At 44.2% G+C, this 27,859-nt stretch overlaps 52 non-coding genes across 52 annotated transcripts; all 52 read left to right on the plus strand.

The window, feature by feature from the left end:
• The first annotated feature begins 146 nt into the window (after nucleotides 1-146).
• On the plus strand, nucleotides 147-227 carry TRNAL-AAG (transfer RNA leucine (anticodon AAG)). Its single transcript has one exon. It is a non-coding gene; the product is annotated as a tRNA-Leu (tRNA).
• A 373-nt stretch (nucleotides 228-600) lies between these two features.
• TRNAL-AAG (transfer RNA leucine (anticodon AAG)) lies at nucleotides 601-682 on the plus strand. The gene has a single exon. It is a non-coding gene; the product is annotated as a tRNA-Leu (tRNA).
• Nucleotides 683-1,209: 527 nt separating this feature from the next.
• On the plus strand, nucleotides 1,210-1,291 carry TRNAL-AAG (transfer RNA leucine (anticodon AAG)). The gene has a single exon. It is a non-coding gene; the product is annotated as a tRNA-Leu (tRNA).
• A 525-nt stretch (nucleotides 1,292-1,816) lies between these two features.
• Nucleotides 1,817-1,898, plus strand: TRNAL-UAG (transfer RNA leucine (anticodon UAG)). Its single transcript has one exon. It is a non-coding gene; the product is annotated as a tRNA-Leu (tRNA).
• A 373-nt stretch (nucleotides 1,899-2,271) lies between these two features.
• Nucleotides 2,272-2,353, plus strand: TRNAL-AAG (transfer RNA leucine (anticodon AAG)). The gene has a single exon. It is a non-coding gene; the product is annotated as a tRNA-Leu (tRNA).
• Nucleotides 2,354-3,030: 677 nt separating this feature from the next.
• TRNAL-UAG (transfer RNA leucine (anticodon UAG)) lies at nucleotides 3,031-3,112 on the plus strand. Its single transcript has one exon. It is a non-coding gene; the product is annotated as a tRNA-Leu (tRNA).
• Nucleotides 3,113-3,334: 222 nt separating this feature from the next.
• Nucleotides 3,335-3,416, plus strand: TRNAL-AAG (transfer RNA leucine (anticodon AAG)). The gene has a single exon. It is a non-coding gene; the product is annotated as a tRNA-Leu (tRNA).
• Nucleotides 3,417-3,485: 69 nt separating this feature from the next.
• TRNAL-UAG (transfer RNA leucine (anticodon UAG)) lies at nucleotides 3,486-3,567 on the plus strand. Its single transcript has one exon. It is a non-coding gene; the product is annotated as a tRNA-Leu (tRNA).
• Nucleotides 3,568-3,790: 223 nt separating this feature from the next.
• TRNAL-AAG (transfer RNA leucine (anticodon AAG)) lies at nucleotides 3,791-3,871 on the plus strand. Its single transcript has one exon. It is a non-coding gene; the product is annotated as a tRNA-Leu (tRNA).
• Nucleotides 3,872-4,699: 828 nt separating this feature from the next.
• TRNAL-UAG (transfer RNA leucine (anticodon UAG)) lies at nucleotides 4,700-4,781 on the plus strand. Its single transcript has one exon. It is a non-coding gene; the product is annotated as a tRNA-Leu (tRNA).
• A 527-nt stretch (nucleotides 4,782-5,308) lies between these two features.
• TRNAL-AAG (transfer RNA leucine (anticodon AAG)) lies at nucleotides 5,309-5,389 on the plus strand. The gene has a single exon. It is a non-coding gene; the product is annotated as a tRNA-Leu (tRNA).
• A 373-nt stretch (nucleotides 5,390-5,762) lies between these two features.
• Nucleotides 5,763-5,844, plus strand: TRNAL-AAG (transfer RNA leucine (anticodon AAG)). Its single transcript has one exon. It is a non-coding gene; the product is annotated as a tRNA-Leu (tRNA).
• Nucleotides 5,845-6,520: 676 nt separating this feature from the next.
• Nucleotides 6,521-6,603, plus strand: TRNAL-UAG (transfer RNA leucine (anticodon UAG)). The gene has a single exon. It is a non-coding gene; the product is annotated as a tRNA-Leu (tRNA).
• A 222-nt stretch (nucleotides 6,604-6,825) lies between these two features.
• On the plus strand, nucleotides 6,826-6,907 carry TRNAL-UAG (transfer RNA leucine (anticodon UAG)). Its single transcript has one exon. It is a non-coding gene; the product is annotated as a tRNA-Leu (tRNA).
• A 222-nt stretch (nucleotides 6,908-7,129) lies between these two features.
• TRNAL-AAG (transfer RNA leucine (anticodon AAG)) lies at nucleotides 7,130-7,211 on the plus strand. Its single transcript has one exon. It is a non-coding gene; the product is annotated as a tRNA-Leu (tRNA).
• Nucleotides 7,212-7,280: 69 nt separating this feature from the next.
• On the plus strand, nucleotides 7,281-7,362 carry TRNAL-UAG (transfer RNA leucine (anticodon UAG)). Its single transcript has one exon. It is a non-coding gene; the product is annotated as a tRNA-Leu (tRNA).
• A 223-nt stretch (nucleotides 7,363-7,585) lies between these two features.
• TRNAL-AAG (transfer RNA leucine (anticodon AAG)) lies at nucleotides 7,586-7,666 on the plus strand. The gene has a single exon. It is a non-coding gene; the product is annotated as a tRNA-Leu (tRNA).
• Nucleotides 7,667-8,039: 373 nt separating this feature from the next.
• TRNAL-AAG (transfer RNA leucine (anticodon AAG)) lies at nucleotides 8,040-8,121 on the plus strand. The gene has a single exon. It is a non-coding gene; the product is annotated as a tRNA-Leu (tRNA).
• A 525-nt stretch (nucleotides 8,122-8,646) lies between these two features.
• On the plus strand, nucleotides 8,647-8,728 carry TRNAL-UAG (transfer RNA leucine (anticodon UAG)). The gene has a single exon. It is a non-coding gene; the product is annotated as a tRNA-Leu (tRNA).
• Nucleotides 8,729-9,102: 374 nt separating this feature from the next.
• On the plus strand, nucleotides 9,103-9,185 carry TRNAL-AAG (transfer RNA leucine (anticodon AAG)). The gene has a single exon. It is a non-coding gene; the product is annotated as a tRNA-Leu (tRNA).
• Nucleotides 9,186-9,254: 69 nt separating this feature from the next.
• On the plus strand, nucleotides 9,255-9,336 carry TRNAL-UAG (transfer RNA leucine (anticodon UAG)). The gene has a single exon. It is a non-coding gene; the product is annotated as a tRNA-Leu (tRNA).
• Nucleotides 9,337-10,000: 664 nt separating this feature from the next.
• Nucleotides 10,001-10,082, plus strand: TRNAL-AAG (transfer RNA leucine (anticodon AAG)). Its single transcript has one exon. It is a non-coding gene; the product is annotated as a tRNA-Leu (tRNA).
• Nucleotides 10,083-10,456: 374 nt separating this feature from the next.
• TRNAL-UAG (transfer RNA leucine (anticodon UAG)) lies at nucleotides 10,457-10,538 on the plus strand. The gene has a single exon. It is a non-coding gene; the product is annotated as a tRNA-Leu (tRNA).
• A 664-nt stretch (nucleotides 10,539-11,202) lies between these two features.
• TRNAL-AAG (transfer RNA leucine (anticodon AAG)) lies at nucleotides 11,203-11,284 on the plus strand. Its single transcript has one exon. It is a non-coding gene; the product is annotated as a tRNA-Leu (tRNA).
• Nucleotides 11,285-11,809: 525 nt separating this feature from the next.
• On the plus strand, nucleotides 11,810-11,891 carry TRNAL-UAG (transfer RNA leucine (anticodon UAG)). Its single transcript has one exon. It is a non-coding gene; the product is annotated as a tRNA-Leu (tRNA).
• A 913-nt stretch (nucleotides 11,892-12,804) lies between these two features.
• Nucleotides 12,805-12,886, plus strand: TRNAL-AAG (transfer RNA leucine (anticodon AAG)). Its single transcript has one exon. It is a non-coding gene; the product is annotated as a tRNA-Leu (tRNA).
• Nucleotides 12,887-12,956: 70 nt separating this feature from the next.
• TRNAL-AAG (transfer RNA leucine (anticodon AAG)) lies at nucleotides 12,957-13,037 on the plus strand. The gene has a single exon. It is a non-coding gene; the product is annotated as a tRNA-Leu (tRNA).
• Nucleotides 13,038-13,643: 606 nt separating this feature from the next.
• On the plus strand, nucleotides 13,644-13,725 carry TRNAL-UAG (transfer RNA leucine (anticodon UAG)). Its single transcript has one exon. It is a non-coding gene; the product is annotated as a tRNA-Leu (tRNA).
• A 222-nt stretch (nucleotides 13,726-13,947) lies between these two features.
• TRNAL-AAG (transfer RNA leucine (anticodon AAG)) lies at nucleotides 13,948-14,029 on the plus strand. Its single transcript has one exon. It is a non-coding gene; the product is annotated as a tRNA-Leu (tRNA).
• Nucleotides 14,030-14,484: 455 nt separating this feature from the next.
• TRNAL-AAG (transfer RNA leucine (anticodon AAG)) lies at nucleotides 14,485-14,566 on the plus strand. Its single transcript has one exon. It is a non-coding gene; the product is annotated as a tRNA-Leu (tRNA).
• Nucleotides 14,567-16,086: 1,520 nt separating this feature from the next.
• TRNAL-UAG (transfer RNA leucine (anticodon UAG)) lies at nucleotides 16,087-16,168 on the plus strand. The gene has a single exon. It is a non-coding gene; the product is annotated as a tRNA-Leu (tRNA).
• Nucleotides 16,169-16,542: 374 nt separating this feature from the next.
• On the plus strand, nucleotides 16,543-16,624 carry TRNAL-AAG (transfer RNA leucine (anticodon AAG)). The gene has a single exon. It is a non-coding gene; the product is annotated as a tRNA-Leu (tRNA).
• Nucleotides 16,625-17,467: 843 nt separating this feature from the next.
• On the plus strand, nucleotides 17,468-17,549 carry TRNAL-AAG (transfer RNA leucine (anticodon AAG)). Its single transcript has one exon. It is a non-coding gene; the product is annotated as a tRNA-Leu (tRNA).
• A 525-nt stretch (nucleotides 17,550-18,074) lies between these two features.
• On the plus strand, nucleotides 18,075-18,156 carry TRNAL-AAG (transfer RNA leucine (anticodon AAG)). The gene has a single exon. It is a non-coding gene; the product is annotated as a tRNA-Leu (tRNA).
• Nucleotides 18,157-18,529: 373 nt separating this feature from the next.
• TRNAL-UAG (transfer RNA leucine (anticodon UAG)) lies at nucleotides 18,530-18,611 on the plus strand. The gene has a single exon. It is a non-coding gene; the product is annotated as a tRNA-Leu (tRNA).
• Nucleotides 18,612-18,834: 223 nt separating this feature from the next.
• TRNAL-AAG (transfer RNA leucine (anticodon AAG)) lies at nucleotides 18,835-18,915 on the plus strand. Its single transcript has one exon. It is a non-coding gene; the product is annotated as a tRNA-Leu (tRNA).
• A 221-nt stretch (nucleotides 18,916-19,136) lies between these two features.
• On the plus strand, nucleotides 19,137-19,218 carry TRNAL-UAG (transfer RNA leucine (anticodon UAG)). Its single transcript has one exon. It is a non-coding gene; the product is annotated as a tRNA-Leu (tRNA).
• A 524-nt stretch (nucleotides 19,219-19,742) lies between these two features.
• On the plus strand, nucleotides 19,743-19,824 carry TRNAL-AAG (transfer RNA leucine (anticodon AAG)). The gene has a single exon. It is a non-coding gene; the product is annotated as a tRNA-Leu (tRNA).
• Nucleotides 19,825-19,894: 70 nt separating this feature from the next.
• On the plus strand, nucleotides 19,895-19,976 carry TRNAL-UAG (transfer RNA leucine (anticodon UAG)). The gene has a single exon. It is a non-coding gene; the product is annotated as a tRNA-Leu (tRNA).
• Nucleotides 19,977-20,197: 221 nt separating this feature from the next.
• On the plus strand, nucleotides 20,198-20,279 carry TRNAL-UAG (transfer RNA leucine (anticodon UAG)). Its single transcript has one exon. It is a non-coding gene; the product is annotated as a tRNA-Leu (tRNA).
• A 223-nt stretch (nucleotides 20,280-20,502) lies between these two features.
• TRNAL-AAG (transfer RNA leucine (anticodon AAG)) lies at nucleotides 20,503-20,583 on the plus strand. Its single transcript has one exon. It is a non-coding gene; the product is annotated as a tRNA-Leu (tRNA).
• An 828-nt stretch (nucleotides 20,584-21,411) lies between these two features.
• Nucleotides 21,412-21,493, plus strand: TRNAL-AAG (transfer RNA leucine (anticodon AAG)). The gene has a single exon. It is a non-coding gene; the product is annotated as a tRNA-Leu (tRNA).
• Nucleotides 21,494-21,562: 69 nt separating this feature from the next.
• TRNAL-UAG (transfer RNA leucine (anticodon UAG)) lies at nucleotides 21,563-21,644 on the plus strand. The gene has a single exon. It is a non-coding gene; the product is annotated as a tRNA-Leu (tRNA).
• A 221-nt stretch (nucleotides 21,645-21,865) lies between these two features.
• Nucleotides 21,866-21,947, plus strand: TRNAL-UAG (transfer RNA leucine (anticodon UAG)). Its single transcript has one exon. It is a non-coding gene; the product is annotated as a tRNA-Leu (tRNA).
• Nucleotides 21,948-22,170: 223 nt separating this feature from the next.
• Nucleotides 22,171-22,251, plus strand: TRNAL-AAG (transfer RNA leucine (anticodon AAG)). Its single transcript has one exon. It is a non-coding gene; the product is annotated as a tRNA-Leu (tRNA).
• Nucleotides 22,252-25,329: 3,078 nt separating this feature from the next.
• TRNAL-AAG (transfer RNA leucine (anticodon AAG)) lies at nucleotides 25,330-25,411 on the plus strand. Its single transcript has one exon. It is a non-coding gene; the product is annotated as a tRNA-Leu (tRNA).
• A 373-nt stretch (nucleotides 25,412-25,784) lies between these two features.
• On the plus strand, nucleotides 25,785-25,866 carry TRNAL-AAG (transfer RNA leucine (anticodon AAG)). The gene has a single exon. It is a non-coding gene; the product is annotated as a tRNA-Leu (tRNA).
• A 69-nt stretch (nucleotides 25,867-25,935) lies between these two features.
• TRNAL-AAG (transfer RNA leucine (anticodon AAG)) lies at nucleotides 25,936-26,017 on the plus strand. Its single transcript has one exon. It is a non-coding gene; the product is annotated as a tRNA-Leu (tRNA).
• Nucleotides 26,018-26,238: 221 nt separating this feature from the next.
• On the plus strand, nucleotides 26,239-26,320 carry TRNAL-UAG (transfer RNA leucine (anticodon UAG)). Its single transcript has one exon. It is a non-coding gene; the product is annotated as a tRNA-Leu (tRNA).
• A 526-nt stretch (nucleotides 26,321-26,846) lies between these two features.
• Nucleotides 26,847-26,928, plus strand: TRNAL-AAG (transfer RNA leucine (anticodon AAG)). The gene has a single exon. It is a non-coding gene; the product is annotated as a tRNA-Leu (tRNA).
• Nucleotides 26,929-27,442: 514 nt separating this feature from the next.
• Nucleotides 27,443-27,524, plus strand: TRNAL-AAG (transfer RNA leucine (anticodon AAG)). The gene has a single exon. It is a non-coding gene; the product is annotated as a tRNA-Leu (tRNA).
• A 224-nt stretch (nucleotides 27,525-27,748) lies between these two features.
• TRNAL-AAG (transfer RNA leucine (anticodon AAG)) lies at nucleotides 27,749-27,830 on the plus strand. Its single transcript has one exon. It is a non-coding gene; the product is annotated as a tRNA-Leu (tRNA).
• Nucleotides 27,831-27,859: the final 29 nt, after the last annotated feature.

Here is a 27,859-nt window from a genome sequence, read left to right on the forward strand (position 1 = left end):
TGGCCGGGTGGTCTAAAGCCCTGGTTTAAGGCACCAGTCTCTTAGGAGGGCGTGAGTTCGAATCCCACTTCTATCAATCTATTTTGTTTTCTAGGATTAATAATATGAAGCTTTTGCTTATAAGTTTGAGGTGGCTTCTGTTTCCAGGTAGAGTGGCCGAGTGGTTTAAGGCGCTGGTTTAAGGCACCATTCCCTTCGGGGCGTGGGTTCGAATCCCACATCTATCAGCCTCTTTTGTTTTCTAGAATTAATAATATTAAGCTTTTGCTTATTAGTCTGATGTGACTTTTGTTTCCAGGTAGAGTGCCCGAGTGGTCTAAGGCGCTGTGTTAAGGTACCAGTCTCTTCGGGGGCGTGAGTTCGAATCCCACCTCTATCAGTCTATTTTGTTCTCTAGGATTAATAAAATGAAGCTTTTCCTTAATAGGCTGAGTTTACTTTTGCTTTCGGGTAGAGTGGTAGGGTGGTCTAAAGCGCTGGTATAAGGCACCATTCCCTTCGGGGCGTGGGTTCGAATCCCACATCTATCAGCCTACTTTGTTTTCTAGGATTAATAATAGAAAGCTTTTGCTTATTAGTCTGAGGTAAGTTTTGTTTCCAGGTAGAGTGGCCGAGTGGTCTAAGGCGCTGGTTTAAGGCACCAGTCTGTTCGGGGGCGTGGGTTCGAATCCCACCTCTATCAGCAGAGTTTGTTTTCTACGATTAATAATATGAAGCTTTTGCTTAATAGACTGAGTTTACTTTTGCTTTCGGGTAGAGTGGCCGGGTGGTCTAAGGCCCTGGGTTTAGGCACCAGTCTCTTCGGGGGCGTGGATTCGAATCCCACATCCATCAGCCTACTTTGTTTTCTAGAATTAATAATATTAAGCTTTTTCTTATTAGTCTGAGGTGACTTTTGTTTCCAGGTAGAGTGTCTGAGTGGTCTAAGGCGCTGGGTTAAGGCACCAGTCTCTTCAGGGGGCGTGGGTTCGAATCCCACCTCTATCAGCCTATTTTCTTCTCTAGGATTAATGATATGAAGCTTTAGCATAATAAACTGAGTTTACTTTTGCTTTCGGGTTGAGTGGCCGGTTGGTCTATGGCGCGGGTTTAAGGCACCAGTCTCTTCGGGGGCGTGGGGTCGAATCCCACATCTATCAGCCTCTTTTGTTTTCTAGAATTAATAATATTAAGCTTTTGCTTATTAGTCTGATGTGACTTTTGTTTCCAGGTAGAGTGCCCGAGTGGTCTAAGGCGCTGGGTTAAGGCACCAGTCTCTTCGGGGGCGTGGGTTCGAATCCCACCTCTATCAGCCTATTTTGTTCTCTAGGATTAATGATATGAAGCTTTAGCATAATAAACTGAGTTTACTTTTGCTTTCGGGTTGAGTGGCCGGTTGGTCTATGGCGCGGGTTTAAGGCACCAGTCTCTTCGGGGCGTGGGTTCGAATCCCACATCTATCAGCCTCTTTTGTTTTCTAGAATTAATAATATTAAGCTTTTGCTTATTAGTCTGATGTGACTTTTGTTTCCAGGTAGAGTGCCCGAGTGGTCTAAGGCGCTGGGTTAAGGCACCACTCTCTTCGGGGGCGTGGGTTCGAATCCCACCTCTATCAGCCTATTTTGTTCTCTAGGATTAATGATATGAAGCTTTAGCATAATAAACTGAGTTTACTTTTGTTTCCAGGTAGAGTGCCCGAGTGGTCTAAGGCGCTGTGTTAAGGCACCAGTCTCTTCGGGGGCGTGGGTTCGAATCCCACATCTATCAGAATACTTTGTTTTCTAGAATTAATAATATTAATCTTTTGCTTATTAGTCTGAGGTGACTTTTGTTTCCAGGTAGAGTGGCCGAGTGGTCTAAGGCACTGGTTTTAGACACCAGTCTCTTCGGGGGCGTGGATTCGAATCCCACATCTATCAGCCTACTTTGTTTTCTAGAATTAATAATATTATGCTTTTGCTTATTAGTCTGAGGTGACTTTTGTTTCCAGGTAGAGTGCCCGAGTGGTCTAAGGCGCTGTGTTAAGGCACCAGTCTCTTCGGGGGCGTGGGTTCGAATCCCACCTCTATCAGTCTATTTTGTTCTCTAGGATTAATAAAATGAAGCTTTTCCTTAATAGGCTGAGTTTACTTTTGCTGTCGGGTAGAGTGGTAGGGTGGTCTAAAGCGCTGGTATAAGGCACCATTCCCTTCGGGGCGTGGGTTCGAATCCCACATCTATCAGCCTACTTTGTTTTCTAGGATTAATAATAGAAAGCTTTTGCTTATTAGTCTGAGGTGAGTTTTGTTTCCAGGTAGAGTGGCCGAGTAGTCTAAGGCGCTGGTTTAAGGCACCAGTCTGTTCGGGGGCGTGGGTTCGAATCCCACCTCTATCAGCAGAGTTTGTTTTCTACGATTAATAATATGAAGCTTTTGCTTAATAGACTGAGTTTACTTTTGCTTTCAGGTAGAGTGGCCGGGTGGTCTAAGGCCCTGGGTTAAGGCACCAGTCTCTTCGGGGGCGTGGATTCGAATCCCACATCCATCAGCCTACTTTGTTTTCTAGAATTAATAATATTAAGCTTTTTCTTATTAGTCTGAGGTGACTTTTGTTTCCAGGTAGAGTGTCTGAGTGGTCTAAGGCGCTGGGTTAAGGCACCAGTCTCTTCGGGGGCGTGGGTTCGAATCCCACCTCTATCAGCCTATTTTGTTCTCTAGGATTAATGATATGAAGCTTTAGCATAATAAACTGAGTTTACTTTTGCTTTCGGGTTGAGTGGCCGGTTGGTCTATGGCGCGGGTTTAAGGCACCAGTCTCTTCGGGGGCGTGGGGTCGAATCCCACATCTATCAGCCTACTTTGTTTTCTAGGATTAATAATATGAAGCAATTGGTTATTAGTCTGAGTTTCTTGTCTTACCAGGTAGAGTGGCCGAGTGGTCTAAGGCCCTGGGTTAAGGCACCAGTCTCTTCGGGGCCGTGGGTTCGAATCCCACATCTATCAGAATACTTTGTTTTCTAGAATTAATAATATTAATCTTTTGCTTATAAGTCTGAGGTGACTTTTGTTTCCAGGTAGAGTGGCCGAGTGGTCTAAGGCACTGGTTTTAGACACCAGTCTCTTCGGGGGCGTGGATTCGAATCCCACATCTATCAGCCTACTTTGTTTTCTAGAATTAATAATATTATGCTTTTGCTTATTAGTCTGAGGTGACTTCTGTTTCCAGGAAGAGTGGCCGAGTGGTCAAGGGCGCTGGTTTTAGGCACCAGTCTGTTCGGGGGCTTGGGTTCGAATCCCACCTGTATCAGCCTACTTTGTTTTCTAGGATTAATAATATGAAGCTTTTGCTTATTAGTCTGAGGTGGGTTTTGTTTCCAGGTAGAGTGGCCGAGTGGTCTAAGGTGCTGGTTTAAGGCACCAGTCTCTTCGGGGGCGTGGGTTCGAATCCCACCTCTATCAGTCTATTTTGTTCTCTAGGATTAATAATATGAAGCTTTTGCTTATTAGTCTGAGTTAGTTGTCTTTCCAGGTAGAGTGACCGAGTGGTCTAAGGCGCTGGTTTTAGGCACCAGTTTGTTCGGGGGCGTGGGTTCGAATCCCACCTCTATCAGCAGAGTTTGTTTTCTACGATTAATAATATGAAGCTTTTGCTTAATAGAATGAGTTTACTTTTGCTTTCGGGTAGAGTGGCCGGGTGGTCTAAGGCCCTGGTTTAAGGCACCAGTCTCTTAGGAGGGCGTGAGTTCGAATCCCACTTTTATCAATCTATTTTGTTTTCTAGGATTAATAATATGAAGCTTTTGCTTATAAGTCTGAGGTGGCTTCTGTTTCCAGGTAGAGTGGCCGAGTGGTTTAAGGCGCTGGTTTAAGGCACCATTCCCTTCGGGGCGTGGGTTCGAATCCCACATCTATCAGCCTCTTCTGTTTTCTAGAATTAATAATATTAAGCTTTTGCTTATTAGTCTGATGTGACTTTTGTTTCCAGGTAGAGTGCCCGAGTGGTCTAAGGCGCTGTGTTAAGGCACCAGTCTCTTCGGGGGCGTGGGTTCGAATCCCACCTCTATCAGTCTATTTTGTTCTCTAGGATTAATAAAATGAATCTTTTCCTTAATAGGCTGAGTTTACTTTTGCTTTCGGGTAGAGTGGTAGGGTGGTCTAAAGCGCTGGTATAAGGCACCATTCCCTTCGGGGCGTGGGTTCGAATCCCACCTCTATCAGTCTATTTTGTTCTCTAGGATTAATAATATGAAGCTTTTGCTTAATAGACTGAGTTTACTTTTGCTTTCGGGTAGAGTGGCCGGGTGGTCTAAGGCCCTGGGTTAAGGCACCAGTCTCTTCGGGGGCGTGGATTCGAATCCCACATCCATCAGCCTACTTTGTTTTCTAGAATTAATAATATTAAGCTTTTTCTTATTTATCTGAGGTGAGTTTTGATTCCAGGTAGAGTGCCTGAGTGGTCTAAGGCGCTGGGTTAAGGCACCAGTCTCTTCGGGGGCGTGGGTTCGAATCCCACCTCTATCAGCCTATTTTGTTCTCTAGGATTAATAATATGAAGCTTTTCCTTAATAAGCTGAGTTTACTTTTGCTTTCGGGTAGAGTGGTAGGGTGGTCTAAAGCGCTGGTATAAGGCACCATTCCCTTCGGGGCGTGGGTTCGAATCCCACATCTATCAGCCTACTTTGTTTTCTAGGATTAATAATAGAAAGCTTTTGCTTATTAGTCTGAGGTGAGTTTTGTTTCCAGGTAGAGTGGCCGAGTGGTCTAAGGCGCTGGTTTTAGGCACCAGTCTGTTCGGGGGCGTGGGTTCGAATCCCACCTCTATCAGCAGAGTTTGTTTTCTACAATTAATAATATGAAGCTTTTGCTTAATAGACTGAGTTTACTTTTGCTATCGGGTAGAGTGGCCGGGTGGTCTAAGGCCCTGGGTTAAGGCACCAGTCTCTTCGGGGGCATGGGTTCGAATTCCACATCCATCAGCCTATTTTGTTCTCTAGGATTAATAATATGAAGCTTTTGCTTATAAGTCTGAGGTGACTTTTGCTTTCGGGTTGAGTGGCCGGTTGGTCTAAGGCGCTGGTTCAAGGCACCAGTCTGTTCGGGGGCGTGGGTTCGAATCCCACCTCTATCAGCAGAGTTTGTTTACTACGATTAATAATATGAAGCTTTTGCTTAATAGACTGAGTTTACTTTTCCTTTCGGGTAGAGTGGCTGGGTGGTCTAAGGCCCTGGTTTAAGGCACCAGTCTCTTAGGAGGGCGTGAGTTCGAATCCAACTTCTATCAATCTATTTGGTTTTCTAGGATTAATAATATGAAGCTTTTGCTTATAAGTTTGAGGTGGCTTCTGTTTCCAGGTAGAGTGGCCGAGTGGTTTAAGGCGCTGGTTTAAGGCACCATTCCCTTCGGGGCGTGGGTTCGAATCCCACATCTATCAGCCTCTTTTGTTTTCTAGAATTATTAATATTAAGCTTTTGCTTATTAGTCTGATGTGACTTTTGTTTCCAGGTAGAGTGCCCGAGTGGTCTAAGGCGCTGTGTTAAGGCACCAGTCTCTTCGGGGGCGTGGGTTCGAATCCCACCTCTATCAGTCTATTTTGTTCTCTAGGATTAATAAAATGAAGCTTTTCCTTAATAGGCTGAGTTTACTTTTGCTTTCGGGTAGAGTGGTAGGGTGGTCTAAAGCGCTGGTATAAGGCACCATTCCCTTCGGGGCGTGGGTTCGAATCCCACATCTATCAGCCTACTTTGTTTTCTAGGATTAATAATAGAAAGCTTTTGCTTATTAGTCTGAGGTGAGTTTTGTTTCCAGGTAGAGTGGCCGAGTGGTCTAAGGCGCTGGTATAAGGCACCAGTCTGTTCGGGGGCGTGGGTTCGAATCCCACCTCTATCAGTCTATTTTGTTCTCTAGGATTAATAAAATGAAGCTTTTCCTTAATAGGCTGAGTTTACTTTTGCTTTCGGGTAGAGTGGTAGGGTGGTCTAAAGCGCTGGTATAAGGCACCATTCCCTTCGGGGCGTGGGTTCGAATCCCACATCTATCAGCCTACTTTGTTTTCTAGGATTAATAATATGAAGCTTTTGCTTAATAGACTGAGTTTACTTTTGCTTTCGGGTAGAGTGGCCGGGTGGTCTAAGGCCCTGGGTTAAGGCACCAGTCTCTTCGGGGGCGTGGATTCGAATCCCACATCCATCAGCCTACTTTGTTTTCTAGAATTAATAATATTAAGCTTTTTCTTATTAGTCTGAGGTGACTTTTGTTTCCAGGTAGAGTGTCTGAGTGGTCTAAGGCGCTGGGTTAAGGCACCAGTCTCTTCGGGGGCGTGGGTTCGAATCCCACCTCTATCAGCCTATTTTGTTCTCTAGGATTAATGATATGAAGCTTTAGCATAATAAACTGAGTTTACTTTTGCTTTCGGGTTGAGTGGCCGGTTGGTCTATGGCGCGGGTTTAAGGCACCAGTCTCTTCGGGGGCGTGGGGTCGAATCCCACATCTATCAGCCTACTTTGTTTTCTAGGATTAATAATATGAAGCAATTGGTTATTAGTCTGAGTTTCTTGTCTTACCAGGTAGAGTGGCCGAGTGGTCTAAGGCGCTGGTTTTAGGCACCAGTCTTGTTCGGGGGCGTGGGTTCGAATCCCACCTCTATCAGCAGAGTTTGTTTTCTACGATTAATAATATGAAGCTTTTGCTTAATAGACTGAGTTTACTTTTGCTTTCGGGTAGAGTGGCCGGGTGGTCTAAGGCCCTGGGTTAAGACACCAGTCTCTTCGGGGCCGTGGGTTCGAACCCCACATCTATCAGAATACTTTGTTTTCTAGAATTAATAATATTAATCTTTTGCTTATTAGTCTGAGGTGACTTTTGTTTCCAGGTAGAGTGGCCGAGTGGTCTAAGGCACTGGTTTTAGACACCAGTCTCTTCGGGGGCGTGGATTCGAATCCCACATCTATCAGCCTACTTTGTTTTCTAGAATTAATAATATTATGCTTTTGCTTATTAGTCTGAGGTGACTTCTGTTTCCAGGAAGAGTGGCCGAGTGGTCAAGGGCGCTGGTTTTAGGCACCAGTCTGTTCGGGGGCTTGGGTTCGAATCCCACCTGTATCAGCCTACTTTGTTTTCTAGGATTAATAATATGAAGCTTTTGCTTATTAGTCTGAGGTGGGTTTTGTTTCCAGGTAGAGTGGCCGAGTGGTCTAAGGTGCTGGTTTAAGGCACCAGTCTCTTCGGGGGCGTGGGTTCGAATCCCACCTCTATCAGTCTATTTTGTTCTCTAGGATTAATAATATGAAGCTTTTGCTTATTAGTCTGAGTTAGTTGTCTTTCCAGGTAGAGTGACCGAGTGGTCTAAGGCGCTGGTTTTAGGCACCAGTTTGTTCGGGGGCGTGGGTTCGAATCCCACCTCTATCAGCAGAGTTTGTTTTCTACGATTAATAATATGAAGCTTTTGCTTAATAGACTGAGTTTACTTTTGCTTTCGGGTAGAGTGGCCGGGTGGTCTAAGGCCCTGGTTTAAGGCACCAGTCTCTTAGGAGGGCGTGAGTTCGAATCCCACTTCTATCAATCTATTTTGTTTTCTAGGATTAATAATATGAAGCTTTTGCTTATAAGTCTGAGGTGGCTTCTGTTTCCAGGTAGAGTGGCCGAGTGGTTTAAGGCGCTGGTTTAAGGCACCATTCCCTTCGGGGCGTGGGTTCGAATCCCACATCTATCAGCCTCTTCTGTTTTCTAGAATTAATAATATTAAGCTTTTGCTTATTAGTCTGATGTGACTTTTGTTTCCAGGTAGAGTGCCCGAGTGGTCTAAGGCGCTGTGTTAAGGCACCAGTCTCTTCGGGGGCGTGGGTTCGAATCCCACCTCTATCAGTCTATTTTGTTCTCTAGGATTAATAAAATGAATCTTTTCCTTAATAGGCTGAGTTTACTTTTGCTTTCGGGTAGAGTGGTAGGGTGGTCTAAAGCGCTGGTATAAGGCACCATTCCCTTCGGGGCGTGGGTTCGAATCCCACATCTATCAGCCTACTTTGTTTTCTAGGATTAATAATAGAAAGCTTTTGCTTATTAGTCTTAGGTGAGTTTTGTTTCCAGGTAGAGTGGCCGAGTGGTCTAAGGCGCTGGTTTAAGGCACCAGTCTGTTCGGGGGCGTGGGTTCGAATCCCACCTCTATCAGCAGAGTTTTTTTTCTACGATTAATAATATGAAGCTTTTGCTTAATAGACTGAGTTTACTTTTGCTTTCGGGTAGAGTGGCCGGGTGGTCTAAGGCCCTGGGTTAAGGCACCAGTCTCTTCGGGGGCGTGGATTCGAATCCCACATCCATCAGCCTACTTTGTTTTCTAGAATTAATAATATTAAGCTTTTTCTTATTAGTCTGAGGTGAGTTTTGATTCCAGGTAGAGTGCCTGAGTGGTCTAAGGCGCTGGGTTAAGGCACCAGTCTCTTCGGGGGCGTGGGTTCGAATCCCACCTCTATCAGCCTATTTTGTTCTCTAGGATTAATAATATGAAGCTTTTCCTTAATAGGCTGAGTTTACTTTTGCTTTCGGGTAGAGTGGTAGGGTGGTCTAAAGCGCTGGTATAAGGCACCATTCCCTTCGGGGCGTGGGTTCGAATCCCACATCTATCAGCCTACTTTGTTTTCTAGGATTAATAATAGAAAGCTTTTGCTTATTAGTCTGAGGTGAGTTTTGTTTCCAGGTAGAGTGGCCGAGTGGTCTAAGGCGCTGGTTTTAGGCACCAGTCTGTTCGGGGGCGTGGGCTCGAATCCCACCTCTATCAGCAGAGTTTGTTTTCTACAATTAATAATATGAAGCTTTTGCTTAATAGACTGAGTTTACTTTTGCTATCGGGTAGAGTGGCCGGGTGGTCTAAGGCCCTGGGTTAAGGCACCAGTCTCTTCGGGGGCGTGGGTTCGAATTCCACATCCATCAGCCTATTTTGTTCTCTAGGATTAATAATATGAAGCTTTTGCTTATAAGTCTGAGGTGACTTTTGCTTTCGGGTTGAGTGGCCGGTTGGTCTAAGGCGCTGGTTTAAGGCACCAGTCTGTTCGGGGGCGTGGGTTCGAATCCCACCTCTATCAGCAGAGTTTGTTTTCTACGATTAATAATATGAAGCTTTTGCTTAATAGACTGAGTTTACTTTTGCTTTCGGGTAGAGTGGCCGGGTGGTCTAAGGCCCTGGTTTAAGGCACCAGTCTCTTAGGAGGGCGTGAGTTCGAATCCCACCTCTATCAGTCTATTTTGTTCTCTAGGATTAATAATATGAAGCTTTTGCTTATTAGTCTGAGTTAGTTGTCTTTCCAGGTAGAGTGACCGAGTGGTCTAAGGCGCTGGTTTTAGGCACCAGTTTGTTCGGGGGCGTGGGTTCGAATCCCACCTCTATCAGCAGAGTTTGTTTTCTACGATTAATAATATGAAGCTTTTGCTTAATAGACTGAGTTTACTTTTGCTTTCGGGTAGAGTGGCCGGGTGGTCTAAGGCCCTGGTTTAAGGCACCAGTCTCTTAGGAGGGCGTGAGTTCGAATCCCACTTCTATCAATCAATTTTGTTTTCTAGGATTAATAATATGAAGCTTTTGCTTATAAGTCTGAGGTGGCTTCAGTTTCCAGGTAGAGTGGCCGAGTGGTTTAAGGCACCATTCCCTTCGGGGCGTGGGTTCGAATCCCACATCTATCAGCCTCTTCTGTTTTCTAGAATTAATAATATTAAGCTTTTGCTTATTAGTCTGATGTGACTTTTGTTTCCAGGTAGAGTGCCCGAGTGGTCTAAGGCGCTGTGTTAAGGCACCAGTCTCTTCGGGGGCGTGGGTTCGAATCCCACCTCTATCAGTCTATTTTGTTCTCTAGGATTAATAAAATGAATCTTTTCCTTAATAGGCTGAGTTTACTTTTGCTTTCGGGTAGAGTGGTAGGGTGGTCTAAAGCGCTGGTATAAGGCACCATTCCCTTCGGGGCGTGGGTTCGAATCCCACATCTATCAGCCTACTTTGTTTTCTAGGATTAATAATAGAAAGCTTTTGCTTATTAGTCTTAGGTGAGTTTTGTTTCCAGGTAGAGTGGCCGAGTGGTCTAAGGCGCTGGTTTAAGGCACCAGTCTGTTCGGGGGCGTGGGTTCGAATCCCACCTCTATCAGCAGAGTTTGTTTTCTACGATTAATAATATGAAGCTTTTGCTTAATAGACTGAGTTTACTTTTGCTTTCGGGTAGAGTGGCCGGGTGGTCTAAGGCCCTGGGTTAAGGCACCAGTCTCTTCGGGGGCGTGGATTCGAATCCCACATCCATCAGCCTACTTTGTTTTCTAGAATTAATAATATTAAGCTTTTTCTTATTAGTCTGAGGTGAGTTTTGATTCCAGGTAGAGTGCCTGAGTGGTCTAAGGCGCTGGGTTAAGGCACCAGTCTCTTAGGAGGGCGTGAGTTCGAATCCCACCTCTATCAGTCTATTTTGTTCTCTAGGATTAATAATATGAAGCTTTTGCTTATTAGTCTGAGTTAGTTGTCTTTCCAGGTAGAGTGACCGAGTGGTCTAAGGCGCTGGTTTTAGGCACCAGTTTGTTCGGGGGCGTGGGTTCGAATCCCACCTCTATCAGCAGAGTTTGTTTTCTACGATTAATAATATGAAGCTTTTGCTTAATAGACTGAGTTTACTTTTGCTTTCGGGTAGAGTGGCCGGGTGGTCTAAGGCCCTGGTTTAAGGCACCAGTCTCTTAGGAGGGCGTGAGTTCGAATCCCACTTCTATCAATCAATTTTGTTTTCTAGGATTAATAATATGAAGCTTTTGCTTATAAGTCTGAGGTGGCTTCTGTTTCCAGGTAGAGTGGCCGAGTGGTTTAAGGCACCATTCCCTTCGGGGCGTGGGTTCGAATCCCACATCTATCAGCCTCTTCTGTTTTCTAGAATTAATAATATTAAGCTTTTGCTTATTAGTCTGATGTGACTTTTGTTTCCAGGTAGAGTGCCCGAGTGGTCTAAGGCGCTGTGTTAAGGCACCAGTCTCTTCGGGGGCGTGGGTTCGAATCCCACCTCTATCAGTCTATTTTGTTCTCTAGGATTAATAAAATGAATCTTTTCCTTAATAGGCTGAGTTTACTTTTGCTTTCGGGTAGAGTGGTAGGGTGGTCTAAAGCGCTGGTATAAGGCACCATTCCCTTCGGGGCGTGGGTTCGAATCCCACATCTATCAGCCTACTTTGTTTTCTAGGATTAATAATAGAAAGCTTTTGCTTATTAGTCTTAGGTGAGTTTTGTTTCCAGGTAGAGTGGCCGAGTGGTCTAAGGCGCTGGTTTAAGGCACCAGTCTGTTCGGGGGCGTGGGTTCGAATCCCACCTCTATCAGCAGAGTTTGTTTTCTACGATTAATAATATGAAGCTTTTGCTTAATAGACTGAGTTTACTTTTGCTTTCGGGTAGAGTGGCCGGGTGGTCTAAGGCCCTGGGTTAAGGCACCAGTCTCTTCGGGGGCGTGGATTCGAATCCCACATCCATCAGCCTACTTTGTTTTCTAGAATTAATAATATTAAGCTTTTTCTTATTAGTCTGAGGTGAGTTTTGATTCCAGGTAGAGTGCCTGAGTGGTCTAAGGCGCTGGGTTAAGGCACCAGTCTCTTCGGGGGCGTGGGTTCGAATCCCACCTCTATCAGCCTATTTTGTTCTCTAGGATTAATAATATGAAGTTTTTCCTTAATAGGCTGAGTTTACTTTTGCTTTCGGGTAGAGTGGTAGGGTGGTCTAAAGCGCTGGTATAAGGCACCATTCCCTTCGGGGCGTGGGTTCGAATCCCACATCTATCAGCCTACTTTGTTTTCTAGGATTAATAATAGAAAGCTTTTGCTTATTAGTCTGAGGTGAGTTTTGTTTCCAGGTAGAGTGGCCGAGTGGTCTAAGGCGCTGGTTTTAGGCACCAGTCTGTTCGGGGGCGTGGGTTCGAATCCCACCTCTATCAGCAGAGTTTGTTTTCTACAATTAATAATATGAAGCTTTTGCTTAATAGACTGAGTTTACTTTTGCTATCGGGTAGAGTGGCCGGGTGGTCTAAGGCCCTGGGTTTAGGCACCAGTCTCTTCGGGGGCGTGGGTTCGAATTCCACATCCATCAGCCTATTTTGTTCTCTAGGATTAATAATATGAAGCTTTTGCTTATAAGTCTGAGGTGACTTTTGCTTTCGGGTTGAGTGGCCGGTTGGTCTAAGGCGCTGGTTTAAGGCACCAGTCTGTTCGGGGGCGTGGGTTCGAATCCCACCTCTATCAGCAGAGTTTGTTTTCTACGATTAATAATATGAAGCTTTTGCTTAATAGACTGAGTTTACTTTTGCTTTCGGGTAGAGTGGCCGGGTGGTCTAAGGCCCTGGTTTAAGGCACCAGTCTCTTAGGAGGGCGTGAGTTCGAATCCCACTTCTATCAATCTATTTTGTTTTCTAGGATTAATAATATTAAGGTTTTGCTTATTAGTCTGATGTGACTTTTGTTTCCAGGTACCTCTATCAGTCTATTTTGTTCTCTAGGATTAATAAAATGAAGCTTTTCCTTAATAGGCTGAGTTTACTTTTGCTTTCGGGTAGAGTGGTAGGGTGGTCTAAAGCGCTGGTATAAGGCACCATTCCCTTCAGGGCGTGGGTTCGAATCCCACATCTATCAGCCTACTTTGTTTTCTAGGATTAATAATAGAAAGCTTTTGCTTATTAGTCTGAGGTGACTTTTGTTTCCAGTTAGTGTGGCCGAGTGGTCTAAGGCGCTGGTTTTAGGCACCAGTCTCTTCGAGGGCGTGGATTCGAATCCCACATACATCAGCCTACTTTGTTTTCTAGAATTAATAATATTAAGCTTTTGCTTATTAGTCTGAGGTGACTTTTGTTTCCAGGTAGAGTGGCCGAGTGGTCTAAGGCGCTGGTTTAAGGTACCAGTCTCTTCGGGGGCGTGGGTTCGAATCCCACCTCTATCAGCAGAGTTCATTTTCTACAATTAATAATATGAAGCTTTTGCTTAATAGACTGAGTTTACTTTTGCTTTCGGGTAGAGTGGCCGAGTGGTTTAAGGCGCTGGTTTAAGGCACCATTCCCTTCGGGGCGTGGGTTCGAATCCCACATCTATCAGCCTCTTTTGTTTTCTAGAATTAATAATATTAAGCTTTTGCTTATTAGTCTGATGTGACTTTTGTTTCCAGGTACCTCTATCAGTCTATTTTGTTCTCTAGGATTAATAAAATGAAGCTTTTCCTTAATAGGCTGAGTTTACTTTTGCTTTCGGGTAGAGTGGTAGGGTGGTCTAAAGCGCTGGTATAAGGCACCATTCCCTTCGGGGCGTGGGTTCGAATCCCACATCTATCAGCCTACTTTGTTTTCTAGGATTAATAATAGAAAGCTTTTGCTTATTAGTCTGAGGTGAGTTTTGTTTCCAGGTAGAGTGGCCGAGTGGTCTTAGGCGCTGGTTTAAGGCACCAGTCTGTTCGGGGGCGTGGGTTCGAATTCCACATCCATCAGCCTATTTTGTCTCTAGGATTAATAATATGAAGCTTTTGCTTATAAGTCTGAGGTGACTTTTGCTTTCGGGTTGAGTGGCCGGTTGGTCTAAGGCGCTGGTTTAAGGCACCAGCCTCTTCAAGGGCGTGGGGTCGAATCCCACATCTATCAATCTATTTTATTTTCTAGGATTAATAATATGAAGCTTTTGCTTATTAGTCTGAGTTTCTTGTCTTTCTAGGTAGAGTGGCCGAGCGGTCTAAGGCGCTGGTTTTAGGCACCAGTCTGTTCGGAGGCGTGGGTTCGAATCCCACCTCTATCAGCAGAGTTTGTTTTCTAGAATTAATAATATTAAGCTTTTGCTTATTAGTCTGAGGTGACTTTTGTTTCCAGTTAGTGTGGCCGAGTGGTCTAAGGCGCTGGTTTTAGGCACCAGTCTCTTCGAGGGCGTGGATTCGAATCCCACATACATCAGCCTACTTTGTTTTCTAGAATTAATAATATTAAGCTTTTGCTTATTAGTCTGAGGTGACTTTTGTTTCCAGGTAGAGTGGCCGAGTGGTCTAAGGCGCTGGTTTAAGGTACCAGTCTCTTCGGGGGCGTGGGTTCGAATCCCACCTCTATCAGCAGAGTTCATTTTCTACAATTAATAATATGAAGCTTTTGCTTAATAGACTGAGTTTACTTTTGCTTTCGGGTAGAGTGGCCGAGTGGTTTAAGGCGCTGGTTTAAGGCACCATTCCCTTCGGGGCGTAAGTTCGAATCCCACATCTATCAGCCTCTTTTGTTTTCTAGAATTAATAATATTAAGCTTTTGCTTATTAGTCTGATGTGACTTTTGTTTCCAGGTACCTCTATCAGTCTATTTTGTTCTCTAGGATTAATAAAATGAAGCTTTTCCTTAATAGGCTGAGTTTACTTTTGCTTTCGGGTAGAGTGGTAGGGTGGTCTAAAGCGCTGGTATAAGGCACCATTCCCTTCGGGGCGTGGGTTCGAATCCCACATCTATCAGCCTACTTTGTTTTCTAGGATTAATAATAGAAAGCTTTTGCTTATTAGTCTGAGGTGAGTTTTGTTTCCAGGTAGAGTGGCCGAGTGGTCTTAGGCGCTGGTTTAAGGCACCAGTCTGTTCGGGGGCGTGGGTTCGAATCCCACCTCTATCAGCAGAGTTTGTTTGCTACGATTAATAATATGAAGCTTTTGCTTAATAGACTGAGTTTGATTTTGCTTTCGGGTAGAGTGGCCGGGTGGTCTAAGGCCCTGGGTTAAGGCACCAGTCTCTTCGGGGGCGTGGATTCGAATCCCACATCCATCAGCCTACTTTGTTTTCTAGAATTAATAATATTAAGCTTTTTCTTATTAGTCTGAGGTGACTTTTGTTTCCAGGTAGAGTGCCTGAGTGGTCTAAGGCACTGGGTTAAGGCACCAGTCTCTTCGGGGGCGTGGGTTCGAATCCCACCTCTATCAGCCTATTTTGTTCTCTACGATTAATAATATGAAGCTTTTGCTTAATAGACTGAGTTTACTTTTGCTTTCGTGTAGAGTGGCCGGGTGGTCTTAGGCCCTGGGTTAAGGCACCAGTCTCTTCGGGGGCGTGGGTTCGAATTCCACATCCATCAGCCTATTTTGTTCTCTAGGATTAATAATATGAAGCTTTTGCTTATAAGTCTGAGGTGACTTTTGCTTTCGGGTTGAGTGGCCGGTTGGTCTAAGGCGCTGGTTTAAGGCACCAGTCTCTTCAAGGGCGTGGGGTCGAATCCCACATCTATCAATCTATTTTATTTTCTAGGATTAATAATATGAAGTGTTTGCTTATTAGTCTGAGGTGACGTTTGTTTCCAGGCAGAGTGGCCGAGTGGTCTAAGGCGCTGGTTTAAGGCACCAGTCTCTTCGGGGGCGTGGGTTCGAATTCCACATCCATCAGCCTATTTCGTTCTCTAGGATTAATAATATGAAGCTTTTGCTTATAAGTCTGAGGTGACTTTCGCTTTCGGGTTGAGTGGCCGGTTGGTGTAAGGCGCTGGTTTAAGGCACCAGTCTGTTCGGGGGCGTGGGTTCGAATCCCACCTCTATCAGCAGAGTTTGTTTTCTACGATTAATAATATGAAGCTTTTGCTTAATAGACAGAGTTTACTTTTGCTTTCGGGTAGAGTGGCCGGGTGGTCTAAGGCCCTGGTTTAAGGCACCAGTCTCTTAGGAGGGCGTGAGTTCGAATCCCACTTCTGTCAATCTATTTTGTTTTCTAGGATTAATAATATGAAGCTTTTGCTTATAAGTCTGAGGTGGCTTCTGTTTCCAGGTAGAGTGGCCGAGTGGTTTAAGGCGCTGGTTTAAGGCACCATTCCCTTCGGGGCGTGGGTTCGAATCCCACATCTATTAGCCTCTTTTGTTTTCTAGAATTAATAATATTAAGCTTTTGCTTATTAGTCTGATGTGACTTTTGTTTCCAGGTACCTCTATCAGTCTATTTTGTTCTCTAGGATTAATAAAATGAAGCTTTTCCTTAATAGGCTGAGTTTACTTTTGCTTTCGGGTAGAGTGGTAGGGTGGTCTAAAGCGCTGGTATAAGGCACCATTCCCTTCGGGGCGTGGGTTCGAATCCCACATCTATCAGCCTACTTTGTTTTCTACGATTAATAATAGAAAGCTTTTGCTTATTAGTCTGAGGTGAGTTTTGTTTCCAGGTAGAGTGGCCGAGTGGTCTAAGGCGCTGGTTTTAGGCACCAGTCTGTTCGGGGGCGTGGGTTCGAATCCCACCTCTATCAGCAGAGTTTGTTTTCTACAATTAATAATATGAAGCTTTTGCTTAATAGACTGAGTTTACTTTTGCTTTCGGGTAGAGTGGCCGGGTGGTCTAAGGCCCTGGGTTAAGGCACTAGTCTCTTCGGGGGCGTGGGTTCGAATTCCACATCCATCAGCCTATTTTGTTCTCTAGGATTAATAATATGAAGCTTTTGCTTATAAGTCTGAGGTGACTTTTGCTTTCGGGTTGAGTGGCCGGTTGAACTAAGGCGCTGGTTTAAGGCACCAGTCTCTTCAAGGGCGTGGGGTCGAATCCGACATCTATCAATCTATTTTATTTTCTAGGATTAATAATATGAAGCTTTTGCTTATTAGTCTGAGGTGACGTTTGTTTCCAGGTAGAGTGGCCGAGTGGTCTAAGGCGCTGGTTTAAGGCACCAGTCTCTTCGGGGGCGTGGGTTCGAATTCCACATCCATCAGCCTATTTCGTTCTCTAGGATTAATAATATGAAGCTTTTGCTTATAAGTCTGAGGTGACTTTTGCTTTCGGGTTGAGTGGCCGGTTGGTGTGAGGCGCTGGTTTAAGGCACCAGTCTGTTCGGGGGCGTGGGTTCGAATCCCACCTCTATCAGCAGAGTTTGTTTTCTACGATTAATAATATGAAGCTTTTGCTTAATAGACTGAGTTTACTTTTGCTTTCGGGTAGAGTGGCCGGGTGGTCTAAGGCCCTGGTTTAAGGCACCAGTCTCTTAGGAGGACGTGAGTTCGAATCCCACTTCTGTCAATCTATTTTGTTTTCTAGAATTAATAATATGAAGCTTTTGCTTATAAGTCTGAGGTGACTTTTGTTTCCAGGTACCTCTATCAGTCTATTTTGTTCTCTAGGATTAATAAAATGAAGCTTTTCCTTAATAGGCTGAGTTTACTTTTGCTTTCGGGTAGAGTGGTAGGGTGGTTTAAGGCGCTGGTATAAGGCACCATTCCCTTCGGGGCGTGGGTTCGAATCCCACATCTATCAGCCTCTTTTGTTTTCTAGAATTAGTAATATTAAGCTTTTGCTTATTAGTCTGATGTGACTTTTGTTTCCAGGTACCTCTATCAGTCTATTTTGTTCTCTAGGATTAATAAAATGAAGCTTTTCCTTAATAGGCTGAGTTTACTTTTGCTTTCGGGTAGAGTGGTAGGGAGGTCTAAACCGCTGGTATAAGGCACCATTCCCTTCGGGGCGTGGGTTCGAATCCCACATCTATCAGCCTACTTTGTTTTCTAGGATTAATAATAGAAAGCTTTTGCTTATTAGTCTGAGGTGAGTTTTGTTTCCAGGTAGAGTGGCCCTGTGGTCTAAGGCGCTGGTTTAAGGCACCAGTCTGTTCGGGGGCGTGGGTTCGAATCCCACCTCTATCAGCAGAGTTTGTTTGCTACGATTAATAATATGAAGCTTTTGCTTAATAGACTGAGGTGACTTTTGTTTCCAGGTAGAGTGCCTGAGTGGTCTAAGGCCCTGGGTTAAGGCACCAGTCTCTTCGGGGGCGTGGGTTCGAATCCCACCTCTATCAGCCTATTTTGTTCTCTAGGATTAATAATATGAAGCTTTTCCTAAATAGGCTGAGTTTACTTTTGCTTTCGGGTAGAGTGGTAGGGTGGTCTAAAGCGCTGGTATAAGGCACCAGTCTCTTCGGGGGCGTGGGATCGAATTCCACATCCATCAGCCTGTTTTGTTCTCTAGGATTTATAATATGAAGCTTTTGCTTATAAGTCTGAGGTGACTTTTGCTTCCAGGTAGAGTGGCCGAGTGGTTTAAGGCGCTGGTTTAAGGCAACATTCCCTTCGGGGCGTGAGTTCGAATACCACATCTATCAGCCTACTTTGTTTTCTAGAATTAATAATATTAAGCTTTTGCTTATTAGTCTGAGGTGACCTTTGTTTCCAGGTAGAGTGGCCGAGTGGTCTAAGGCGCTGGTTTAAGGTACCAGTCTCTTCGGGGGCGTGGGATCGAATCCCACCTCTATCAGCCTATTTTGTTCTCTAGGATTAATAATATGAAGCTTTTGCTTTTTAGTCCGAGGTGACTTGTTTTTCCAGGTAGAGTGGCCGAGTGGTCAAGGGCGCTGGTTTTAGGCACCAGTCTCTTCGGTGGCTTGGGTTCGAAACGCACCTCTATCAGCCTATTTTGTTCTCTAGGATTAATAATATGAAGCTTTTGCTTAATAAACTGAGTTTACTTTTGCTTTCGGGTTGAGTGGCCGGCTGGTCTAAGGCGCTGGTTTAAGGCACCAGTCTCTTCGGGGGTGTGGGGTCGAATCCCACATATACCAGCCTGCTTTGTTTTCTAGGAATAATAATATGAAGCTTTTGCTTATTAGTCTGAGTTACGTGTCTTTCCAGGTAGAGTGGCCGAGTGGTCTAAGGCGCTGGTTTTAGGCACCAGTCTGTTCGGGGTCGTGGGTTCGAATCCCACCTCTATCAGCAGAGTTTGTTTTCTACGATTAATAATATGAAGCTTTTGCTTAATAGACTGAGTTTACTTTTGCTTTCGGGTACAGTGGCCGGGTGGTCTAAGGCCCTGGTTTAAGGCACCAGTCTCTTAGGAGGGCGTGAGTTCGAATCCCACTTCTATCAATCTATTTTGTTTTCTAGGATTAATAATATGAAGCTTTTGCTTATAAGTCTGAGGTGACTTCTGTTTCCAGGTAGAGTGGCCGAGTGGTTTAAGGCGCTGGTTTAAGGCACCATTCCCTTCGGGGCGTGGGTTCGAATCCCACATCTATCAGCCTCTTTTGTTTTCTACAATTAATAACGTTAAGCTTTTGTTTATTAGTCTGATGTGACTTTTGTTTCAAGGTAGAGTGGCCGAGTGGTCTAAGGCGCTGTGTTAAGGCACCAGTCTCTTCAAGGGCGTGGGGTCGAATCCCACATCTATCAATCTATTTTATTTTCTAGGATTAATAATATGAAGCTTTTGCTTATTAGTCTGAGTTTCTTGTCTTTCCAGGTAGAGTGGCCGAGCGGTCTAAGGCGCTGGTTTTAGGCACCAGTCTGTTCGGAGGCGTGGGTTCGAATCCCACCTCTATCAGCAGAGTTTGTTTTCTACGATTAATAATATGAAGCTTTTGCTTAATAGACTGAGTTTGCTTTTCTTTCGGGTAGAGTGGCCGGGTGGTCTAAGGCCCTGGGTTAAGGCACCAGTCTCTTCGGGGGCGTGGGTTCGAATTCCACATCCATCAGCCTGTTTTGTTCTCTAGGATTAATAATATGAAGCTTTTGCTTATAAGTCTGAGGTGACTTTTGCTTCCAGGTAGAGTGGCCGAGTGGTTTAAGGCGCTGGTTTAAGGCAACATTCCCTTCGGGGCGTGAGTTCGAATACCACATCTATCAGCCTACTTTGTTTTCTAGAATTAATAATATTAAGCTTTTGCTTATTAGTCTGAGGTGACCTTTGATTCCAGGTAGTGTGGCCGAGTGGTCTAAGGCGCTGGTTTTAGGCACCAGTCTCTTCGAGGGCGTGGATTCGAATCCCACATCCATCAGCCTACTTTGTTTTCTAGAATTAATAATATTAAGCTTTTGCTTATTAGTCTGAGGTGACTTTTGTTTCCAGGTAGAGTGGCCGAGTGGTCTAAGGCGCTGGTTTAAGGTACCAGTCTCTTCGGGGGCGTGGGTTCGAATCCCACCTATATCAGCCTATTTTGTTCTCTAGGATTAATAATATGAAGCTTTTGCTTATTAGTCCGAGGTGACTTGTTTTTCCAGGTAGAGTGGCCGAGTGGTCAAGGGCGCTGGTTTTAGGCACCAGTCTCTTCGGGGGCTTGGGTTCGAATCCCACCTCTATCAGCCTATTTTGTTCTCTAGGATTAATAATATGAAGCTTTTGCTTAATAAACTGAGTTTACTTTTGCTTTCGGGTTGAGTGGCCGGCTGGTCTAAGGCGCTGGTTTAAGGCACCAGTCTCTTCGGGGGTGTGGGGTCGAATCCCACATATATCAGCCTGCTTTGTTTTCTAGGAATAATAATATGAAGCTTTTGCTTATTAGTCTGAGTTACGTGTCTTTCCAGGTAGAGTGGCCGAGTGGTCTAAGGCGCTGGTTTTAGGCACCAGTCTGTTCGGGGGCGTGGGTTCGAATCCCACCTCTATCAGCAGAGTTTGTTTTCTACGATTAATAATATGAAGCTTTTGCTTAATAGACTGAGTTTACTTTTGCTTTCGGGTACAGTGGCCGGGTGGTCTAAGGCCCTGGTTTAAGGCACCAGTCTCTTAGGAGGGCGTGAGTTCGAATCCCACTTCTATCAATCTATTTTGTTTTCTAGGATTAATAATATGAAGCTTTTGCTTATAAGTCTGAGGTGACTTCTGTTTCCAGGTAGAGTGGCCGAGTGGTTTAAGGCGCTGGTTTAAGGCACCATTCCCTTCGGGGCGTGGGTTCGAATCCCACATCTATCAGCCTCTTTTGTTTTCTACAATTAATAATGTTAAGCTTTTGTTTATTAGTCTGATGTGACTTTTGTTTCAAGGTAGAGTGGCCGAGTGGTCTAAGGCGCTGTGTTAAGGCACCAGTCTCTTCGGGGGCGTGGGTTCGAATCCCACCTCTATCAGCCTATTTTGTTCTCTAGGATTAATAATATGAAGCTTTTCGTTAATAGGCTGAGTTTACTTTTGCTTTCGGGTAGAGTGGTAGGGTGGTCTTAAGCGCTGGTATAAGGCACCATTCCCTTCTGGGCGTGGGTTCGAATCCCACATCTATCAGCCTACTTTGTTTTCTAGGATTAATAATAGAAAGCTTTTGCTTATTAGTCTGAGGTGAGTTTTGTTTCCAAGTAGAGTGGCCGAGTGGTCTAAGGCGCTGGTTTAAGGCACCAGTCTCTTCGGGGGCGTGGGTTCGAATTCCACATCCATCAGCCTATTTTGTTCTCTAGGATTAATAATATGAAGCTTTTGCTTATAAGTCTGAGGTGACATTTGCTTCCAGGTAGAGTGGCCGAGTGGTTTAAGGCGCTGGTTTAAGGCACCATTCCCTTCGGGGCGTGAGTTCGAATACCACATCTATCAGCCTACTTTGTTTTCTAGAATTAATAATATTAAGCTTTTGCTTATTAGTCTGAGGGGACTTTTGTTTCCAGGTAGTGTGGCCGAGTGGTCTAAGGCGCTGGTTTTAGGCACCAGTCTCTTCGAGGGCGTGGATTCGAATCCCACATCCATCAGCCTACTTTGTTTTCTAGAATTAATAATATTAAGCTTTTGCTTATTAGTCTGAGGTGACTTTTGTTTCCAGGTAGAGTGGCCGAGTGGTCTAAGGCGCTGGTTTAAGGTACCAGTCTCTTCGGGGGCGTGGGTTCGAATCCCACCTCTACCAGCCTATTTTGTCTCTAGGATTAATAATATGAAGCTTTTGCTTATTAGTCCGAGGTGACTTTTTTTTCCAGGTAGAGTGGCCGAGTGGTCAAGGGCGCTGGTTTTAGGCACCAGTCTCTTCGGGGGCTTGGGTTCGAATCCCACCTCTATCAGCCTATTTTGTTCTCTAGGATTAATAATATGAAGCTTTTGCTTAATAAACTGAGTTTACTTTTGCTTTCGGGTTGAGTGGCCGGCTGGTCTAAGGCGCTGGTTTAAGGCACCAGTCTCTTCGGGGGTGTGGGGTCGAATCCCACATATATCAGCCTGCTTTGTTTTCTAGGAATAATAATATGAAGCTTTTGCTTATTAGTCTGAGTTACTTGTCTTTCCAGGTAGAGTGGCCGAGTGGTCTAAGGCGCTGGTTTTAGGCACCAGTCTGTTCGGGGGCGTGGGTTCGAATCCCACCTCTATCAGCAGAGTTTGTTTTCTACGATTAATAATATGAAGCTTTTGCTTAATAGACTGAGTTTACTTTTGCTTTCGGGTACAGTGGCCGGGTGGTCTAAGGCCCTGGTTTAAGGCACCAGTCTCTTAGGAGGGCGTGAGTTCGAATCCCACTTCTATCCATCTATTTTGTTTTCTAGGATTAATAATATGAAGCTTTTGCTTATAAGTCTGAGGTGACTTCGGTTTCCAGGTAGAGTGGCCGAGTGGTTTAAGGCGCTGGTTTAAGGCACCATTCCCTTTGGGGCGTGGGTTCGAATCCCACATCTATCAGCCTCTTTTGTTTTCTACAATTAATAATGTTAAGCTTTTGTTTATTAGTCTGATGTGACTTTTGTTTCAAGGTAGAGTGGCCGAGTGGTCTAAGGCGCTGTGTTAAGGCACCAGTCTCTTCGGGGGCGTGGGTTCGAATCCCACCTCTATCAGCCTATTTTGTTCTCTAGGATTAATAATATGAAGCTTTTCGTTAATAGGCTGAGTTTACTTTTGCTTTCGGGTAGAGTGGTAGTAGCCCAGGACTTTTAGGGTTTGACCTAGAACATTTGAACATAAAGATGAAAATTGGTACATATGTTATTTTCGACCCAACAAAAAATATACTAAAAGTCCCCTGCTGTAGAACGCGAGCTTTCACCGCCATCTTGGAAAATGGCCGCCGGGAATGCCAGCTAAAATGTATCCCACATTATTCTTCAAAAATTATGAAAATTGGTACACATTATGACTGGGATCACATGAGCATCATAGAAAAATTTTACAACTCTGTGTTTGAGAGTTTGGTCGCCATATTGGAAAATGGCCGCCGTGACTGCTAGGTAGAGTATATTTCACCATGTTGTTGGACAATTATGAAAATTGATAGATATTATAATCAGAGCTGTGTTAACCTCATAGCAAAATATTGAAGCCCTTCATCAGATGGTTTGGCCGCCATGTTGGAAAATGGCCGCCGGGATTGTCATTTAGATACAATATATTATTCATAAATTATGAAAATTGGTAATAATTATGTTGAAGACCGTCTAAACATCATTATTTAATATTGAAGACGTGATACTGATAGTTTGGACGCCATCTTGCAAAATGACTGCTAGAAATGCTAAATATATTTCAAACATATAAATCTTTTCGAAATTCCTAGGTTGAGTAGATGATTTTCATTTACCTAATAAACACCAAAAAATAACCATCTCCACGTCGATATTATCGACGCCATCTTTAAAAATGGCCACCCGAAAATTATTACTATAATAGAAAGAAAAGTTATTCAAAGCTGTAATTCTCAACATGCTGATTAGGGTATATAATTTAATATGGGGGTTTATACATTCTCGTGTTGTTAGAGATTAGATTTAAGACAAATCTCAAACAGTTCGTTCATATTCATCTCGTGAGCCTGAATGTTTTTCACAATAATTGCATGTCAGAGGCCTTGAATAGGCGCAGCGCCAGGTTGGGGGCTCATCATATTCCAAATTGAACCTGGGGAAACGCCGTCAAGGCACGCGGAATCGGCCAGCGGCCCCGACAAACGCCCCTTGAACAGGTGACAGAAGCTGGACACCGTCAGCGGCGAACCCAGCCAGAACGTGGTCGGTGACAGGGAAGGATTAAGGCAGCAGGAGGCTCGAGGGGACGGATGATTTCCCCAAACCACATCTGTGCCACACGACCGAAACAATGTATCCGCGACCCTCAGAGGATTGTTAATAGCGGGGTGAGCCAAATAAGGCAACACTAGGCGGGGGCGAAGCGGCCGAGCAAAATCTTCAGGGAATGAGGCAAGGAACGGTCTGAACCAAGGGCGAACCCAAGCAACTCCCGAACCGGCACACCGTACTCGGGCCCCCTCCGCCACAAGAGACCCTTCTGCTATTATCCATCACAGCGAGTACAGCGACAACGTCCAAGCCATGGTGAGCAAACTAATTCGGATCGTCTACACAAGAGGTTCAGCACTTACAGATAATGAGTATTAAACGTTGGTCTTGAGTGGCGTGAATGGGACTTAGGATTCGGGATCGCGAACCCATCCCCATTCTTCGCGGTTTAAATGGTTTCCTATCTATTGTAGTAGCGGAATAGCTTGGTTCTTTTGCTAGACTATCACACCCGAATTGGATCGTCTTGAGTCTTAAATCTGAAATCAAAACGACACCAAGAAGAGAACCTCAAATGGACGCGTTTGAGAAAAAACGTTTCAGAGAACACTTTTTTCATTTACATGCTGTAACTGGATGTGGTTATGATAAGGCGGGGTTTAAAGTAATGACAGATAATCAACATCTTACAAATACGTTGAGAGTTTTTAATGAAAATATTAAGTCAGCAAGAGCTAGGAAACGATTTAATCCCGAACAGTGGGGATAGGTTCGCTATCGCTAAAGTCAAAGACCCATTCACACCACTCTGATTCCTGCATTAGATATAGCTTTGCTTTTCTTTGTTTCAGATTTTAGGATAGTAAACTTTCAGTGACAATTTTGAAAAATGGGGTCGATAACTTAGACTTGGAAATTGTTATTTTTAAGGTGTTTAATACGTTCATGAAAATCATCTACTCAGTAAAGCAATATCAAAAAAATTATATATCGGTAATATATTTGGCATTACACGCAGTCATTTTCCAAGATGGCGCCCAAACTATCAGCAGTACGTCTTCAATATTCAAGTACGATGTTAAGACGGTCTTCAACAATAAATTTACCAATTTTCATAATTTTTGGAAAAGTATACTGTATCTAAATGACATTCCCGGCGACCATTTTCCAACATGGCGGCCAAACTATTTCATGAATGGCTTCAATATTTTACTCTGAGGTTCACACAGCTTTCATCATAATATCTATAAATTTTCATAATTTTTCCAACAACATAATGAAACAAAATGTACCTAGCATTCACGGCGGCCATTTTCCAAAATGGCGACCAAACTATGAAACACAGAGCTGTGAAATTTTACTATGATGTTCATGTGGTTACATTCATAATATACACCAATTTTCGTAATTTTTGAAGAAGAACGTGGAATACATTGATGCTGGCATTCCCGGCGGCCATTTTCCAAGATGGCGGCGAAAGCTCGCGCTCTACAGCAGGGGACTTTTAGTATATTTTTTATTGGGTCAAAAACAACATATGTACCAATTTTCATCTTTATGTTCAAATGTTCTAGGTCAAGCCTATTTTTAGCCTATCTGTCCTGGCCTATAGGGTGGTCTAAAGCGCTGGTATAAGGCACCATTCCCTTCGGGGCGTGGGTTATAATCCCACTTCTATCAGCCTACTTTGTTTTCTAGGATTAATAATAGAAAGCTTTTGCTTATTAGTCTGAGGTGAGTTTTGTTTCCAGGTAGAGTGGCCGAGTGGTCTAAGGCGCTGGTTTAAGGCACCAGTCTCTTCGGGGGCGTGGGTTCGAATTCCACATCCATCAGCCTATTTTGTTCTCTAGGATTAATAATATGAAGCTTTTGCTTATAAGTCTGAGGTGACATTTGCTTCCAGGTAGAGTGGCCGAGTGGTTTAAGGCGCTGGTTTAAGGCACCATTCCCTTCGGGGCGTGAGTTCGAATACCACATCTATCAGCCTACTTTGTTTTCTAGAATTAATAATATTAAGCTTTTGCTTATTAGTCTGAGGGGACTTTTGTTTCCAGGTAGTGTGGCCGAGTGGTCTAAGGCGCTGGTTTTAGGCACCAGTCTCTTCGAGGGCGTGGATTCGAATCCCACATCCATCAGCCTACTTTGTTTTCTAGAATTAATAATATTAAGCTTTTGCTTATTAGTCTGATGTGACTTTTGTTTCCAGGTAGAGTGGCTGAGTGGTCTAAGGCGCTGGTTTAAGGTACCAGTCTCTTCGGGGGCGTGGGTTCGAATCCCACCTCTATCAGCCTATTTTGTTCTCTAGGATTAATAATATGAAGCTTTTCTTAGTAGTCTGAGGTGAGTTTCGTTTCCAGGTAGAGTGGTCCAGTGGTCTAAGGTGCTGGTTTAAGGCACCAGTCTCTTTGGGGGCGTGAGTTCGAATCCCACCTCTATCAGCAAAGTTTGTTTTCTACGATTAATAATATGAAGCTTTTGTTTAATAAACTGAGTTTACTTTTGCTTGCGGGTTGAGTGGCCGGTTGGTCTAAGGCGCTGGTTTAAGGCACCAGTCTCTTCGGGGGCGTGGGGTCGAATCCCACATCTATCAGCCTATTTTGTTTTCTAGGATTAATAATATGAAGCTTTTCCTTATTAGTCCGAGTTTCCCGTCTTTCCAGGTAGAGTGGCCGAGTGGTCTAAGGCGCTGGTTTTAGGCACCAGTCTGTTCGGGGGCGTGGGTTCGAATCCCACCTCTATCAGCAGAGTTTGTTTTCTACGATTAATAATATGAAGCTTTTGCTTAATGGACTGAGTTTACTTTTGCTTTCGGGTAGAGTGGCCGGGTGGTCTAAGGTCCTGCTTTCAGGCACCAGTCTCTTAGGAGGGCGTGAGTTCGAATCCCACTTCTATCAATCTATTTTGTTTTCTAGGATTAATAATATGAAGCTTTTGCTTATAAGTCTGAGGTGACTTTTGTTTCCAGGTAGAGTGACCGGGTGGTTTAAGGCGCTGGTTTAAGGCACCATTCCCTTCGGGGCGTGGGTTCGAATCCCACATCTATCAGCCTACTTTGTTTTCTAGAATTAATAATATTAAACTTTTGCTTATTAGTCTGAGGTGACTTTTGTTTCCAGGTAGAGTGGCCGAGTGGTCTAAGGCGCTGGTTTAAGGCAGCAGTCTCTTCGGGGGCGTGGATTCGAATCCCACATCCATCAGCCTACTTTGTTTTCTAGAATTAATAATATTAAGCTTTTGCTTATTAGTCTGAGGTGACTTTTGTTTCCAGGTAGAGTGGCCGAGTGGTCTTAGGCGCTGGTTTAAGGCACCAGTCTCTTCGAGGGCGTGGGTTCGAATCCCACCTCTATCAGCCTATTTTCTTCTCTAGGATTAATAATATGAAGCTTTTCCTTAATAGACTGAGTTTACTTTTGCTTTCGGGTAGAGTGGCCGGGTGGTCTAAGGCCCTGGTTTAAGGCACCAAGTCTCTTAGGAGGGCGTGAGTTCGAATCCCACTTCTATCAATCTGTTTTGTTTTCTAGGATTAATAATATGAAGCTTTTGCTTATAAATCTGAGGTGACTTTTGTTTCCAGGTAAAGTGGCCGAGTGGTTTAAGGCACCATTCCCTTCAGGGCGTGGGTTCGAATACCACATCTATCAGCCTACTTTGTTTTCTAGAATTAATAATATTAAGCTTTTGCTTATTAGTCTGAGGTGACTTTTGTTTCCAGGTAGAGTGGCCGAGTGGTCTAAGGCGCTGGTTTTAGGCACCAGTCTCTTCGAGGGCGTGGATTCGAATACCACATCCATCAGCCTACTTTGTTTTCTAGAATTAATAATATTAAGCTTTTGCTTAATAGTCTGAGGTGACTTTTGTTTCCAGGTAGAGTGGCCGAGTGGTCTAAGGCCCTGGTTTAAGGCACTAGTCTCTCCGGGGGCGTGGGTTCGAATCCCACCTCTATCAGCCTATTTTGTCCTCTAGGATTAAAATTATGAAGCTTTTGCTTAATAGACTGAGTTTACTTTTGCTTTCGGGTAGAGTGGCCGGGTGGTCTAATGCCCTTGGTTTAAGGCACCAGTCTCTTAGGAAGGCGTAAGTTCGAATCCCACTTCTATCAATCTATTTTGTTTTCTAGGATTAATAATATGAAGCTTTTGCTTATAAGTCTGAGGTGACTTTTGTTTCCAGGTAGAGTGGCCGAGTGGTCTAAGGCGCTGGTTTAAGGCACCAGTCTCTTCGGGGGCGTGGGTTCGAATCCCATCTCTATCAGCCTATGTTCTTCTCTCGGATTAATAATA

This window comes from Phalangium opilio, unplaced genomic scaffold (genome assembly GCF_054372755.1).
Source record: "Phalangium opilio isolate 3A_F unplaced genomic scaffold, DU_Popi_V2 ptg000246l_1, whole genome shotgun sequence".
NCBI lineage: Eukaryota > Metazoa > Arthropoda > Arachnida > Opiliones > Phalangiidae > Phalangium > Phalangium opilio.